The sequence below is a fragment of the Nuphar pumila genome, chromosome 4, assembly GCF_984573655.1.
Source record: "Nuphar pumila chromosome 4, dmNupPumi1.hap1.1, whole genome shotgun sequence".
NCBI classification, from domain to species: domain Eukaryota; kingdom Viridiplantae; phylum Streptophyta; class Magnoliopsida; order Nymphaeales; family Nymphaeaceae; genus Nuphar; species Nuphar pumila.
In genome coordinates this window covers 119,104,135-119,122,056 of record NC_143252.1, presented here as the reverse complement: position 1 = coordinate 119,122,056, position 17,922 = coordinate 119,104,135, and positions in this window count along the sequence as shown.

The window sequence follows — 17,922 nt, the reverse complement described above, 5'->3', positions numbered from 1 at the left end:
TGCGTGGATGACGACTATGGTTTAGACCTTTTTGTTTTTGAGGAAATTTTCAACAACACACCTAAAGTTTTTAAAATAATTAAAAAGTACACCTAAACAATTCTGTGGTTCACTAAAAAGCCCCAGAGTTTCCTTCCGTCAAGTCTGCCCATTAAATGTATATTTTAATTACTGAAACGCTCATCTTTGAGTTTTAGATCAATCAAGAGATGTATAATTTAGAGATTTCATGCTTTCAGGGAACTAAAGGTACAAGAATTATTCCAATTACAAAGAAAAAGAAATCTCTTCATGCAGGTTCAGAATTCAAATCAAAACCATATAATCTCTGCAACAAAATCTCAACCTTAATCCAATCGCAGCATGATCAAGTCGGGAATCAAATCCAAACCCAAGAAAAAGAATGGAGTTATGCATCCATCTCAACTGAACAATTACAATCATAGAAAGAAAGTCACTGTTGTTGTTTGACTCAAAATTTATAACTTTTTAAACCAAGCTCCCAAACCAAATAACTCTTTTTTTACCTAAGTGTTGTGAGAAATAGATTTTGGAAGAAAAGTTTACTTATGAAACATGTTTAGTCTATATTTAACATTTTTTTGAGAAACACATTGGATTTAAAATGTGTAGACTTGAATTGTAAACTTCGGCCTTTGATCTTTGAACTTAAATTTGGATTCAGCCCAGCTCGGTTGAGTTTGATCTGGTCTTGGCTTTCACAAATCTTTTTATCACTCTTTTTTGGATCATTTTGGATCTCATAAAATCTTTTTAAAAGAGATTTAATGGATTCTTAAAAAAAAATAACATAAAAAATGATTTTGAAGGTTGACCAACCTGTGAAGGGTTATTTTAGACTATAATTGAGTGCACCACCTAACCTTAACTACTACCCAAGGTTTTGGACAATAGTGAGTCCATGCAGGGCTTTAAAAGCCATTGGTAGGTGCATTCAAGGCTTTAAGAACTATTAGTGGGCTCATATATGGTTTTAAGAGTCATTGTAGGGTGTGCTAAATGATGTGGTCAATGAACTTCCTGTAAACAAGCCATCTAATCTAGATCTCAAGGATGCTTAGTGTTGAACAAAATATTTGTAACCTTTATATCCCCAAGATTTAAGACCAACACCCCTTCTATAAGAGAGAGAGAGAGAGAGAGAGAGAGAGAGAGAGAGAGATTTTTAATGGGTGTCATAGGGGATGAAGACAAGAGGGGAACATGGGCAAGGAGGAAACAGTTTCAAGGGCAAACTAGTACATTTAGCTTAACTCAATTTGGGTTAGTGATAACCTAAGTTATAAACGGATGAAAATTTGTTTTTGATTAACTGTGCAAAAATTTAGGTATGTCTTTAACAATATCTAAAACATAGGTGTGTTTTTATTATTGTCAAAACTTGAAGTGTGCTTTTGAAAAAAAATCCTTTTTTTTTTTTTTTGGATTAGCAAGGCTCGATATCTAGTTTGGATCTCTCTCTCTCTAATCCGATCTTGTTGTGGCCTGGAACCCATTCGGTACGGATTGGGTCTGGATACGCAGATTGAAATCTAAAAATAAATGACTAGAAGGTCAACAAGACATCCACACGTAAAACCAACAAAAAAAATGGATCTGATCAGCATTTGAAATCGCATTTAATCTGACTATTCAGTCACCATATTGAGATCTGAATTTATGGGGGAAAAGTATGTGATCTGAATTAGGTTATTTGATAACAAGAGTATCGGATACGTGAAACCTAATGTGGCCAGAATCGTACCGGACACTGAATCGATTTTCAAAACAATTCAGTGAGTCGGGCGATTTCGATTTTAAACCTAATTGAGCTGAATCAGCCGATTTTTAACCTGAAGATGAAACGTATCAGAAAATATTAAAATAATATAAAAAATATTAAAAATATTTGAAACCCCTTTTTAAAATTATTAAAAAAAAAAACGAGTCAGCTCATTTTGGATCATTTTTTTGCTGATACGACAGGCTGATTCACAACGATGGTGACAACCTCTGTGACAAATATCGCAAGAATTATAAAAATCTTGCGCGAGAAATTGCCTGAAAGTTTAAAATGGTAATTTCTCGCAAAAATTTCAAACCGTGACAAATATCATGATATTTATATTTTTAAAAGCTATTTATCGTGAAAACCCAAAAGATTTTTGTAAATGTATTTTATTTATATTTTCTTATAAAATTTATTTTTTATTTATTTTAATTCTCAAGATTTTGCCAAAAAAATGCAAGATTTATGAAAATTTTCAAAATCTCCCAAGTTTTTTTGCCTGCCGAGATTTTGTCATTTTTAACTTTTGTCACTATGGTGACAACACTAATGAAACCATCTAAGCGTGCAACTGTGAGTTATTGATCAGGTTCGAATCGGGTGAAACCCACAAGACCCGGCAACGATTTTGAGGGGGAAGAGTGCTGGATGCATTCAGCGTGCAACTGGGTCAGGTATACCCGATCCAAAACAGTTGTATCAAACGGATCAGACCTAATTCTACTTGATTTTGAAAATTTTGTTCATTCGAAGAAGTCTAAAATTTAGCCTCTGTTTGGGAGGGAGATCTGAGAAGAAAAAAGGGAATGGACATAAAAGCAATGTAGTGGTGGAAATGAGGGATGAGAGTGGATTTATCAATTACATTCTTTTTATGATGCAGCGGAAAATGGGAGATAGAAAGTCATCTTTGCTCCCATCTCCTCTCATTTCTTCTCTAAGTAGGGATAATATAAACGGTTTGGATTCTTATCGGATGTTGCCAATATCATATCTGACTAATCGGATGTTGGCTAAACAGATTCAAATTCAGATTTGTATTCGTATGGTGAAAAGCTCATACCAGATCCGCTTTTTGCATATAAACAGATTCAGATATCCATCTAATTCAGATATTTGTTGGATTCAGTAGCAAAAAATCAAAACTATATCCATATATGATTATAATCGGATATGATTTTGGCTTATCAAATTGCAACTAAATGGAATCGAATTCATTCTGGATAATGAATAAAATCTGATTCATTGGCATCCCTGATCCTAAGTGTCAGGTATTTCTCATCCCAACCCCTCTCTCATCTCTAGCTTTCAAACTAAGTCTTAGACTCGCTTTAAAAACAGGTCTATGGTTGAGAGTGACACCATGTTTACATACAACATAATTGATTCTATACTATACATACCCAAACCACTCAAAACATTAATCCATATCAAATACAACCGATTTTAGGCCTGAGCTAGTTGGTTCTTTAAATTGTATACCTGAATCAGACTCAAAACCTGAACCCTAGACCAATGTTGTCAGAATCAGCATCGACCATTGTTGTCAAAATCAGCATCGGGTCCGAATCAATTTTCAAAAACGATTCAGTGAATCAACCGAATTGAGTTGAATTGGTCAACTTTTCACCATCAAATGATACATGTCATTAACAATAAAATAATAATAAAAATATTAAAATTCTTTAAACCTCTTTAAAAAATATTAAAAAATTATATTTCTCCCTCACTACTTCTACGCTCCGAATTTTCAAAACAAAGGTAAGTTAAAATTTTCATGAATTTCTTTTTTCTTTCTTTGCAACAGAACTTAGAAAAGCTTTTAACAACGAAAATCAGACGATAATGAGTCATCAGTTTTAGAAAACTTCGGGCACATTACAGGTATGTGGCCAAGCAACTCATTGACCACCAAGGTATTCCATTTTATCGAAAACCACATGTTTATTACAACATCACTACTTGGAAAAACAGTATAGGTTCAATAAAATGAAGCAGTACAACTCTGTCTAGAGAAACCCTGAAACTCGATGCTGCCTTGCTTCGTATATCGCAACGCAGGTCCAACACCTGAAATCTCCATAAAACGGGATCAGAACCACTAATGGTTTGGTAAGTAAGCAATCACACATCCATTCAACTCAAGTAAATATGTTGACCACTCAAGGTCGCAGTTCGCAATAACGACGCTCAAGTCTCCACAACTTAGCGTATATCGCAAGAGCCTCCTCAAGACTATGAGTTGAACATCCGTTCAAGTTTTCATGACTTAGCATAAGCCTCTTCCGGACTGTAATTGAATAACCGCTCAAATCTCCATGACTTAGCCTTGACCTCTTTTAGGTCTCAAAGGGATGTCTAGCTCAAGTATTTATACTTGGCACATCTGTATCTCACGCATCTAAGGAGAGTTCATCGAGCTTCTCTTAGTCATGCAGATACCACACGGGTTTTTGCCCAGTCGGTCCAGTCGTATACCGATCATGACATCTTCACAAAGGTTATGCATGACTGACTCAACAATGTTCATCTACTCATACATTCAAGCATCACTGAACCTAGAGCTAATGCATTGTTTCGATATTTAACCTCTTCTACCCTTGGTACGCAAGCGAAGCATCGTCCGGGCATCAACTTGATGTTCTGTGGGTTGATTATTTCATGTATTTTAGATACCCTAGAAGCTTGTTGACTCTATCTATAGTAGAGCGGTGAATTTCAATAAGGAGAACCCTACTAGGCCCATATTCGGATGCATCTTCTACTTGCACTAGTTGGGTTCAATTCTTAGATCTTAAGGATAACCACGACCCCAAAACTCATGAGTGACTGAGGTCATCGTGGACTCTATCAGGTCCAAAGTTTAATATGTGTCACTCAAGGCTATACCATCACTGTCATTCCACAGTGAGCATAATTCCTGAAGGGGTCTGTCAGTCTTACGATTACTTGGTCAGATATTGCATGCCATTTAGGCAGCCCGTGCCTCAACACTCTGGGGATATGTACCCGACCCCATTCAGTATGCCCCAAGCATGGTCATCAATCGCGGGGTATGTGCGACCTTACGTTTTATTCATATGTATGCTTAACTCTGCTCTCGACACTGCGACCAACACGAGCATCTCACCTCTTTCGGGTGAAAGCAACACACTCTAGCTCTGCGACCCTTACGAGTCTGGTTGTATAACAGTTCTCAATGAGCATGCATATGACTCAATCTCAACGGATCGGCCGCTCGACGTATTTTTACGTAACGAGCACATAGCCTTGTCAAGGTGCAGCATCTACTTTGGCACAACGGCCCTTACGAGTAAGGTGCCCTTACAGGCAATAAGGATACGAGCAATTCTGGCATCATTCCAATAACTGGCATCGTCGTGTCATTCACTCAGTTTCGACAGCTCTTCTACCAACCATTTTGCAAGCACCTCTCTTGCTCTAACGGTAGGAGTGTGACGATCCTTTCTACATTGTGGAAAGTGTTCAACGAACTGGGTAGCAACTCCTCTATATAAGGCAGTAACCTGCTACGTTCTTTCTGAGCTATTTCTAGCTTCTTCAGAAATTCCAACACTTCCTCTCTTTGATGGAGAAAGCGTGCGTTTCTTTTAACCATTTCAGCGGTATCTTCCCTCTTTGGCGGAAAAATTGCAACGCTTAACTCAGGGATGGATGAACACTGTTGTGCTTACCCCGCATCCATCAAGGTTAATTGGAACCTTGGGCCATAGCCAGGCCATACGCAATTGACTTAGTCTTTACGAAAAAACTGTTTTGCGCAAAAATGAAACCTTTCTAATAGGGGCTTCATTCGTCAAGCAGAATCTTAAACGAGGAGCGGTAAGAGAATCACATCGACGATTTGGAGTTGATCTCCATTTGAACGCTCATTTACGCGTCATATATGTAATATAAGCAGAAGTTTGTACTTTATATGACGGCGACGTAAAGGAAATGCATATACTTATTGTTCGGGGTGTTTAACCGAATAAAATATTTTATATATATATATATATATATATATATATATATATATATATATATATATATATATATATATATATATATTTGCAGAAAGCAGGAGCCTTAACGTCATTCAACGCAATGACGTAATGTAAATGCATAATCGAAAGTGCATAAGTAAAAATTACAGAAAGCAGAGAGTCTTGGCATCATACGACGCGACAATAAATGGTAAATTACATAGCCTTGGCGATATAAGACATGACGGCCCATTTCCAGACGATATACGCCAAGATCTGTATCCAACGATAGTTATGAGGCAAGTTTGTGAACACCGAAGTGTCCTAGAAGGCTCAACTAAAAAGTAGGGCGAGATACCATTTTTAAGAACGCATATGCTGCACATTCGAATATATATATCTAACGATAGTTACAAGGCGAGCGCGTGAACACCGAAGTGTCCTAGAGGGCTCAACCAAGAACTAGGATCATATATTACTTCTAAAAGTATATGCTATATACAAATAAGCAACTACTTGAGAGAGATGGATCAACGAAGCGAACTTACTTCAAATCGTGGAAGAAACGACTTCAAAATGCTCCAACTGCTTCAAACGAGATTTGATCCTTCCTTAAAGAGATCAGACTAGGTCTGGGTTAAGAAAATTAAACCAGAATCTAGGACCAAAAAGGACCTTGACTTTGATTTCAAACCCAACTAGGCTCAAGTCAAGTCAACTAGGTTTGGACCAGGTCAAGTGAGCTAGGATCAGATCAGGCAGGCTAAGACCAGATCAGGCAGGCTCAGACCAGGACAGGTAGGCTCAGGTGGGCCAGGCTAGGTAGGGGAGGTTTGGAAAAGGAGGAGAGAGAGAGAGGGCTAGACAATTTTTCAAAAGGTGGGGCTCCTCTATTTATAGATTATGAAACTTGAGCCCCAAGTTTCATCTTTACTCTTTTGCCCTTAGCTTTTCTGAAATCCAAGTTGAGCTTATCCAGATGACTCACTGATCTTATCCAAACGACTCACTGAGCTTATCCAAATGGAATATTCCATGAAATATCCTGTGGGTCCCACTAGATATTTTCATGGGATATTTTGTGGGTTCCACTAGATATTTTCTGAAGAATATTTTTGTGGGTCCCACCAACATTTTCATGGGTCCCGCAAAAATTTTGGGTTTTTGGCGATTTTTTTCGAAAATTTATGAGTACGCTATTCTCTTTGTATTGATGTAACTAAGAAAGTTGGCTCGTAGAAATCTATTGATTTTGTTTAGTTAGGAAGTTATCACTTTCAAAGTGTTTGAGCATATATTCGCGAAGATATGAATACCCTAAGTATATCTGGCTCGCAGGAATCGGTTCGATCCGCATTTTAAGTATAAATGTTATTTTCATCTGAAAATGCCCGTGAAATTTATTCAGAAGTTATCTGAAAAATTGTGGGTCTTACAACTAAAATAAGTTCATACTGTTTGCCACATGCACAATGCTTACGGTGTTCAGATACCGATCCTAACACTTTAAAATGTTCACTAAACTTTATAAGTTCATTAGAACTTATTTTTGCATATCTATTATCACAAAATGGTTTCAAATTTGAGCTTGCGTGTAAGATTATAACTGTGACAAAAAGAAAAGTATTTGTAGGCAAAGGTTTTGCCCCGGGTGGTATGTTCAAGATGAATATAAATGAAATAATTACTTTTGTTTATATGGTTTACTCATATTTTCTTTGGCACTCATGATTGAGAAATTAATTCACATAGCATTCATAATATGAATAATTTTAGATTGTTTCATTGTCATATCAAAATGAAATATAATCATGTATGAAACATAAATTCAAACTAAACTAACTAAACTTTCATTTCCCAGTGTAAAAAAGGATTATAAATTATTTCAATTAGTGCATTCAGATGTGTGCAATATAAACAATGTTCTAAGTCATGGTGACACTATATATTTTATTACTTTCATAAATGATTATTCTAAATTTTGTTATGCATATTTCATGAAGCATAAATATCAATTTTTTTTCAAATTTCTTCTTTATCTTACTCAAGTACAAAATAGATTTAAAACAAAGACTTTACATTTAAGAACAGATAAATAATGATATTATTGATTAAACTTTTGCTCCTCAAACTTTTAAACAAAATGAGATAGCAGAAAGAAAAAATATAACACTTATAGAAATGATAAATGTTATGCTTCTTAATACGTATGGGTCTACGTCCCAACTTGTGAGGGAGAGACTATACTCATTGCTTGTTATATTCTAAACTGATTTTTTTACTCTAAACTTGATAAATCACTTTATGAATTATAGTTTGGTAAGAAACTTAATATAAGTTATCTTTGTATTTAGGGTTGCTTAGCATATGTTAAAACTTCAAAAAATAAAAGAAAGAAGTATGGACCTAAGACATTCAAATGTGCATTTATTGGTTATGAAATATATAGTACATCAAATAAATTTTTAGATATTGTTAATGATATTATTATTGAATCGAAATATGCATCTTTTACACAACATAAAAATGCATTGATTCTCTTCTTTATGGTTGTATTGTAGTTAATGAACATTTTGTTAATGACATGATTGAAATTTTCGATGATTCTGATACTAAATATGAAATTGAAGTACTAAATATATTAGCAAACCAACTAATTTTGATTTTAATTTTTATGCAAAATTGTTGTTGCAAATGGATTTTTAAAAATAAGTTAAAAGCATATGATTCAATTAAAAATTTTAAAGTTTGTTTAGTTGCAAAAGTATTTAAACAAAAAGAACGTGTTGATTATTTTGATATTTTTTCTCCTATGACTAGAATAACTATTATTAGAATCCTGATTGCCATAATTGTCATATATAAACTTGAAATCCATTAAATATATGCGAAAGAAACTTTTTTTAATGAAAAATTAGATGAAATGATATATATAGAACAACTGAAAGGCTTTGTAATGCAAGAGCAAACAAAAAAGTCTGCAAGCTTAAGAAGTCTTTATACGGATTAAAGAAGGCCCCTATGGCATCAGAAATTTAATAGTGCTCTAGTAAATCATGGTTTCAAAATACATTATTCTAATAAGTATATTTATAATAAATAAATTATAATTCTATCATTATAATATGTTTATATGTTGTTGATATGCTTATTTATTTGGTTTTAATATTTAATATATGAACTAAACAAAAAGTTTTCTATCTTTCATGTTTTATATAAAAGATTTTGATGTTTCCTATGTTATTTTAGGAATCAAAATTGTGAAATAACAATGTCATTGCATTAAGTTGATTACATTACATTGAGAAAATTATCTTGAATATCAACATTGGAATACTGTGCATAAGATTCTTAGATATCTTAAACATACTTTAGACTACAAGATCTACTATACCGAGTTTTCTGTTTTCTGTTATTATTAAAGAGTATAATGATGCAAGTTGAAATACTGAATTTGAAGATTTTGAATATACTAGTAGCTAGGTTTTCACTCTAGGTAGAAGAGCAGTTGCATGAGGGTATAAGAAATATATTGTGCTGCTCATTCTACAATGAAATATGAGTTTATTGCTTTGACATTTGCTTATAGAGAAACCAAGTAACTTAAAAATATGCTAGTAGACATATCACTAGGTGATAAGCCCATACCCGCTATTTCAATATTTTGTGATAGTCAATTAACTATATATAAAGTAGGTAATATGAAATATAATGGGAAGTGTAGACATATTAGTCTAAGATACAGTTTTATCAAATAAATGATTGATGACAATGTTATATTTTGAAAATATGTGAAGTCATATCAAAATTTGATAGACTCATTGACGAAAGACCTTTCAAGACATGCCATCATTAAAATATCGAGAGAAATGATAATTAGGTTAATTAAGTCATCATTCTCAACCTATAGCACTGAAGACATGCCTAAGCTGAATGAAAAACAAATTGATGGATGACAAATATTGAGCACATTTATGTGAAATCATTCTTGATGTATGCTCATGAGATGTAACAAATGTGAGGATTGAGCTAATAGCTTTTAATGAGTTTGTAGGCCTTAAAGCTAGAACGTGTGTTACATAATACTTAAAAAAACTCACCTATGTAAGTGTAGAAGTGTGAGCTACTTATAAAAAATAGCAATTCTCTTGAGAACTCGTGAATTCAGGCAAACACAAGGCTCTAAATGTGCAAACTTAAAATCTACACACTCAAACTTTGTAAACCTGTCTAATGAAAAATTTGGTTAACAATATAAGGAGCTAAGTTCAAGGTAAATCCACTTGGCACCTTAGTTAATTTAGATTTTTGTTCACTAAGTAAGAGTTTAAGTTCAAAAGATACTCTTACCAATGCATAGGTTTTGTATACAAGCCAAACATATTTTGAAATTAGTGGGAGATTGTTGAAAAAGTTTCGAAATAAACTATTTTTTATGATAAGAAAATATATATCCGCTATAAAGATTTGGTTCATTTATTACTTTCCACTAAAATACCATTGAAAAGTGGTTTGTCTTGTGTCTAAGGAGTGACATTTTTGGTGGTTTAATTGGTCTTTTATCTATTTCTAATACTTTGGAAACCCTTGTATCTTAGGGTGGCTTGCATACATTATTGTGCAATGAGTAAGGCACTTGAGGCACAATGTGGCATTTTGATAGTGTATTTTCTACTTTGTGCACTTGTAGTGGCATGAGGCACAATCAGAGGCGCTTAGGTTCATTTTGACTGTGTTGAGCTCACCTTGAATTCTTGATCAAAGCTGAATTTGACTTTTCATTTCTCTCATTGATTTGGCTCATTTGAGAGCATTTAAATGGTGATTATATGGCTTTGTGACTATTGGGTAATTTTGGAGGTCCTTGACTATTAGTTAAAGGTAAGTGACCATTCAGGGTCATTTTCATCTATTTTTTACAAACATTGAATTTATGGCTATTCAATCTTACATATCTTCCAAAATGTTGTTAGCCTTCCTAAGTTTATACAAACCCTTCATTTTCGTCCTTTTGGGCATGTGATTTTCTTATTCTTAAACTTTTCTTTCTTTCTATCCTTTTGTTCTCATTTGACTTGCAAGTTCATGTATGGGGGAGGTCACCTGGTCTTGCGAAGTAGTGACGCTCTTGAGGTCCAAGCCTAGTTTTATCATGAGGACCCAATTGCGTACCATCCTAGTTTGCATCTTCAAAAATCCTAAAGTGTGATGATTGAAATACTAAAGATAATGATCTTAAGAATATGCCTCTAGGCTTGAGATATCGATTTTTCAAAATTCTATTTTAACCACCATGTTCCAATATATCTCCCCTTATTTATTTTGAGGAATGTTAGAGACACATCTCATGATCTGTATTATCTAGATTTGAAAGCAAGAAATTGATTTACATCTGCAATACAAGAGAAAAGATAATATCTTATCAAAATGTGAAGAAGTCTCATCATAGAAGAAACCTCATTCTCTTGTGAAGGGTGAGACGAAAGAGAAAATTTGAGAGACCATCCATTATAAGATACACCAACCAAACCATTCAGGTTATCCATATCTTCTTGCTTCTATCTTCTTTGTGTTTCTCATTTTCTTTAGGCCCAGTTTGAGAACCTGTGTTGGAGGGAGTTGCCAAGAGTTGGGGAAAGTAAAACTATTGGAATTCTAGGAAAATGGATTTGAGAGGAGTTGTGAAATTCCTCTTTTATTTGGAAGCATAATCAACTTTAAGGATTCAGGTTAGTAAATACTCCTAATTGCTCCCCATGTTTGGGAACCCTTAGCATGGTATTTGGGTAGGGCTAGGGCTTATAAATTAGGCCTGACCTTAGCCTGTATGCACACACACACACACACACATGTATATATATATTATGGGCAAGGAAACTAGAATATGTTTACCAATTAAATATGTTTGTTGGTATGAATCAAGATTTTCATAGTTTTTTTTTGCAAATCTAACCTTATAAATGCATTCAGTGTAGTCCATTGGCTAGGAATTGATTGTTGGATCGTCATAATTGGATCAAGAAATATGATTTTTTATGCTTGAATATTTATGAAAATTTTAAGCCATTGATTTTCATCCCTTAAAAAATCCTTCTTATACATCGTAATTGGATGATCCAAGAGTCGGTTTCTATAAAACCAAGCGTCTAGATCACATCCATACGGTGATTTTTTTTTTGAAAAAAAGTAAAAAAGCCTATGAAAATCTTGGAGTTACCCATTATGAGTATATACATATATAATATATATAATGTGTATATTTAACATAAAAATATATATTTTATATATAATATAATAAGCCCAACCCGATTAGGCCCACGAGCATAACGGGCAGGCCGTGGACCGAGGTTTCTGTTGGCCGAGCCCGTCAATTTATGAGCCAGGCTTTGACTGGTCTGGTAAACAGCCCGGTCCATTAGCAGGCTGGGTAGGCTCATTGCTCACCCCTATTGTTAGCATCTTGGCTGCACCATTATTATAGTTAATAATAAAGTAAAATAGTTGAACGTATGATTTACTGAGATAAATGGGGTAAAATTTTTGAACCATGGGAAATTTAAGAACCCACCGGAATCCTTGTGATTCAAGGAGTTGCAAATACCTTCAAATGGGTATTTTGGAGAAGTTGGAGTCGGCTGATTTCCAATAAAAAGTCTGGCCTCCCTCCAACTCCTCTCAAACGTCACCCAATTATCCATATTCAGTGCCATGTCATATAACTGTCTCCAGTTACATCCCAACTCGTCCGACGACAGACAAATGGAAGATACTCAGCAGAGAGTTAGAGGCTGCATTGGACTCGGGTAATTAAGATTACATTCTCTGAAAGAAGATTCATCAATGGTAGCTAGCCATATTTCAGCTAATCGCTAAGAGAATACGGGCGCTTGACGATATTTAGTGACGAAAAATTTACTCAGGAAGGTACTCTTATGGAAGTGCTGAATTTCATCAGGGGGGAATTGCTTTGGACTACCAAAGGATCAGACCATCAAATTATGCAAAAATGAACTAGACAAGGGCAACCCCATCATAAGATTGGATTTAAGTATCAATCTGTAGCCTCTATATTACACAGTACATGATAGGATTCACAATTCGAAATAACTCGGGCCTCAACTCTCTTTATGGCTGGATGGTTAAAGACAATTACTTGGTCATTAAAAGGGAATGAGATACGTGGATTGACATCTTAAGATTGGTGCCTCATAACCAAAAGGTGATGCTGGAATCCTTGAGATGGGGAGTGCATGGTTGCTGTTACTTATGAATGCAACTTTGGAAGAAAAAGCTACACTTCACCAAGTTAGTTCGGGCCTTCTAATTTTCTAAACCAGATATATACGCTTGCAAGATTCAAATGTATCTGGATGCCAAAGGGATATAATGTAACAGTTAAAATTTTATCCCAGCTAGGTGCTGTTGCTGTGTTATATATGTAAGAATGTATTCGATTTAGTTGGTAATTTAAGGTGTCAGATATAATAATATATGAGTTTAGATTTGTCATATCTAGATTACCAAGTGCCTGTCTTTCACACACACACACACACATTATATATAATGATTGGTAGCTGCTCATACGTTAGGTGCTAAATGAGCTTGATAAATGGGTTTTTCAGTCTTTTTCATTTTATTTATAAATTTTGACCGTACAGATGTGATCGATGTACTTGATTTTATAGGGATCAGCTCTTGAAGCGTTTGATTCTGACACATGGGTGGGTTTTTATAATGTTCAAAAAATCAACGGTCCAAAATCTTTGTAAACTTTTTAGGCTCCAAATATCATTTTTTTCATCGAAAACACATGATCCAAATGTAGATTCCTCGTAAATCTACCATGCACAACATATTTATGGGGTCAGAACTGCGAAAAAAATATTGAAAGGGCAGAAAAACCCATTTAGCATGTATCATTTAGCACCTAATGTGTGAGTATAAATACCCCATAGTAAAAAACTGTAATTTTTTTGTCTTTTTAATGTTTCTTACGCATCTGACCCTCCAGATGTGATCTGTATATTTGGGTTAAGTAAAATCAATGTTTGAATCATGTTATTCCAACATACATTTAAGATTTTACAGGGGGTAAAAAATCAAGGGTCTACAATATACCAAAATTTCAACCCACATAAAATTGTATATTTACATAAAAAAATACAATCCTAGCGTCCATTCCTATTATTTTGACCTATAAATGTGACCTATAGGTTTTGTTGAGTGGGAACCGGCTTTTGAATCACCCGAATCTGACCTGTACATAGGTTTTTGTGTTGATCCAAAATGAATGGCTATGAAGGCATCAATTTTTCTTGGCTCATAAAAATTCATTTTTTCATCAAAAAATATAATCCAAGAGTCTATTTTCACTAAATCGAGCATGATAAACACATCTAACTGTTCATATCTTTCATAAAACACTTCAAACTATGGGGCAGAACGAGAAAATATAACTTAATATGTTCAGTTCTCATATATATATATATATATATATATATATATATATGTATATATATATATATATATAAACAAGGAAAAACTCCTTCCATTAGATATATAGGACACCCTGCTTTAAAATTGTAGCAAGGGATCCTCCCTTCCTTGGGTTTTGAACTCGCAACTTAGTGATCTTCATAAGTTGCTCTGACCAGGCAGCATATTGTGATATTTATAAAAAATATGGTTTTCGTATTTTCGTTTTACTTTATTAATTTATGCCAACTTGCTTTGCCCCATTTTTACTAGCGGAATCAAGGGGAAGAACGATACTTTTAGGTAAAAGGAATACGCTTGGAAGGTTCCTAAAGTTTCATTCACATTTTTTAATGAAGTAAAACTAATAAACTCTATCCTTCTTTTTGTTTCTTGTTTTCTATCTCCAGCTGACTAAGAAGAGTCTAGCGCATGTCAATTCTCAACAACTTTAATTAGTTGATTTGAGAAAAACTTGTCGTAGCCGAGTGCAGGCAAATGACGTGTGCACCGTGGGTTTTGAACTCACGATGTCTCTTCAACCTCGTGACGTTCTCAAGTCACCTCTACTAGATGAGCTGAGCTCCCACTAGTATTGTCATTGAATTTTATTATCAATGTTTCAAATTAATAATATTTGCTCCACATATTTTCAAACCATGACACCATTTTGATTCCTTATTGAATTTTAAGTTTCAAAGCAAATTCCAATTGCAATATAATAGCTGACGTGAAGTGAAAGACTTCATTTGCGTTTTTTCAAAAGTCTTAATGCTCAAAGATGATTAGTCTAAAGATGCAGCTATTTCATTACTTTAATTGCAGTGTTTTAATAATTTATTTAAACATGACTTTACATCTTTCAAAAAGTCTTGATGCCCAAAGATGGCTAGTTTAAATATATATATATATATATATATATATATAAAGAAAGAAAATGCCAGAGTGTTATGTTGAGAGAGAGAGTGTGTATATATGTCACAGTCACATACCAATTAAAGAGCGTGTCATATGACACGACACAAATTAGAGATGATGACACATTGACACGATTTCGTGACATATTGCATCATCAAGAATATACATTTTCTTTTCCGGCTTTTTAAAAGACATAAAAGGATGTGGATGCTTCCCCGTGCATCCGTTCATGATGATCACCGAAAAGGGAACAAAGGGAATCTCAACAAATAAAGTCAAAATTATCCAAAATGAACACAATACGTTTTGCACGTGAACTTGCTCTCCATTTTAATTTTCATGCAATCATTTGAAAAACCTAGCACACAGTCAAGAAAATAAAAAGTAGTGGGTCCTACCATCATACACATCCAAAAAATTGATGGTGAGTTGGCGTGGGTCCCAGGGACGTCCTTTTCATCCCCAAAGAATGCTCACCTAAGAATAAGAACCTTTTTTTTTTTTTTGGAAGGCAAGCCTGTGGGTGAGGCAGACCCACCACCACCAGGTCTCATCTAAGAACCTTCCTATAAAGAGGATCCCAATTTATTTTTCAAGCCCTGAAGGGTAGCCTCATAATTATTGGTCTAAACATAAAATTAGACAATTTAGAAAATCACAAACTGGCAAAAACAAAAAGAAAAAGAAAAAGAAGGAAGAATCATTCGCGGACTTTGCACCATTTTTTTAGCTGACTTGGTGCAAGCGTTGACTCGGCCAGGGTTAGGTGATTCCGGACCAACATCTCTCTAGGCTAATGTGAACTAGGTAGGTTAATTAGGGTTACCAGTCCTTGTCCAATGTGGACGTTTATTAGGGCCTGTTTGGGATCGGTAGCTGGGATATGGGCGTTCATGGAGTTTATGCATTTTAGGAAGTGGTAGATGCTTTGCTGCGAAATCCATTCTATACAAAGGAGAAAGGGCCTCACTTCCAATCCCAAATGCATAAACGCCCATCCTAGAGCCGAGATTCCAAACGAGACAACCATGGGCGTTTGACGAAGATTTTGCTTTGGGAACACCAAATGCATAAATGCCCATCCTAACGCCGAGATTCCAAACAGGCCCATAGTCACTTTTAAGGTGGCAAGAATTTGCTTCTAAAGATCACTCCTATTAGTGGATTCGTGTTTGAGCTGATTGGGTAGGTGAACTCTAGCCATGGGAGCCCAAAGCATTACTAACTTTAAGCAGGTTGGCTCGAGTCCAAGATGCCAACTTGTTTTGATCTCTAGGCCATAATTTAGGCCATGATGCTTGGCCAAAGTCCCATTGATTATCAAGGTTAAGATTGGGGTCGACTAAAGTAGCATACTTGATTTCTTGAGTGGTCTAAGTTAGGGATGCAAAAGGACCGGATCTCCGACGAGGTTTTTCTATTTTTTTGTTGTTCTGATCCAAACCAGATCTGGCTCTCCAATGTATTTTGCTATCTGAAATCCAATTCGTCTGCATCCCTCAAATCTAGTAATACATGTTTGGCTGATTTTTTATTTTCGAGCACAGCTTGTTAGATGAAAAAACATTTTAGACATTTCATCTTCTAAAACTAACACTTCATGATGTTATTTGATTGCCTTGCAATGATTTTTTTTTTTGTTGAGAAGAAATAATTGTATTGATGTAGCAGTAAAGATCTTACATGTCATATAGTTGGGTGTGATGAGATATCACTCCCGCTATACCAGAGTTACAAAGGAACTGAAACAGAGCAGGGCACTTCATGCCCCAGCAAACAGCAAAAACGGTATTCTCAGACATGAAACTCAGGCACCCTGGCCATTTTTTCCGAGCTCTGATTGTAACTTCCCACCTTAAGAGATGTAGGAGGGCAGCATAATCTCTGTGAAGGCTCCTAAAAATTCAGTTCGGGTGTGCTGCAATCAAGAAGTCCCTTGGGAAGATTATATCAGCCCATAGTGACAAAGGCAATTTTTCGTTTTTCAAAAACTAGTGAGAAATTGAAAAATTTTCATAAATCTCGTGTTTTTTTTTTGGCGAAATCTCGGCAATAAAGAAATAAATTAAAAATTCTAAAATTTTATTTTTTATAAGATAATATTAATAAAAAATATTTAAAAATAAAAATACACATTTTTGTTTTGTGATAAATAGCCGTTTAAAACATAAATATCGTGTTTAAATCACGGTATTTATGTTTTTTCATGAATCTCACGATATTTTGAAAAAATCTCGTGAGAAATTTTTGCTTTAAACTTTCAGGCAATTTCTCGCGATATTATTGCAAGATTTTCATAAATCTCGCGATATTTGTCACTATGTATCGGCCCAATTGATATTTTAGTCCCCCAAGCCTGGTTTAGCATATTTGTCACATAGTCACATTCCCAAAACAACTGGGAGAGTGATTCCTCTTTATGCATACATAAAACACATTGACTTGCAAGAGAACCCTCGCCTTTTAAGCCTGATTTTCGTATTGAGCTTTCCATGTAGAATTTGCCATCCCATGAGTAATCCTCTAAGAGGGAAGCCTCCCCTAAGTCTTTTTCTTGCAACTTCAAAAAATCATATCTTCCTATTTTGGTGTTGTCTACCCCTAAAATTTTAACCAAACCTAGTTTAGGGGTGTCTATAATCATTCTTAAAAAAAAAAATTGGATTTTTCTGCTGCACCATTTGAGAGTTCTGACTTTTCTTCCTCAACCTGTCAAAACCCAATACCCTGTCCATTCGAGTTAGCTCACTTTGA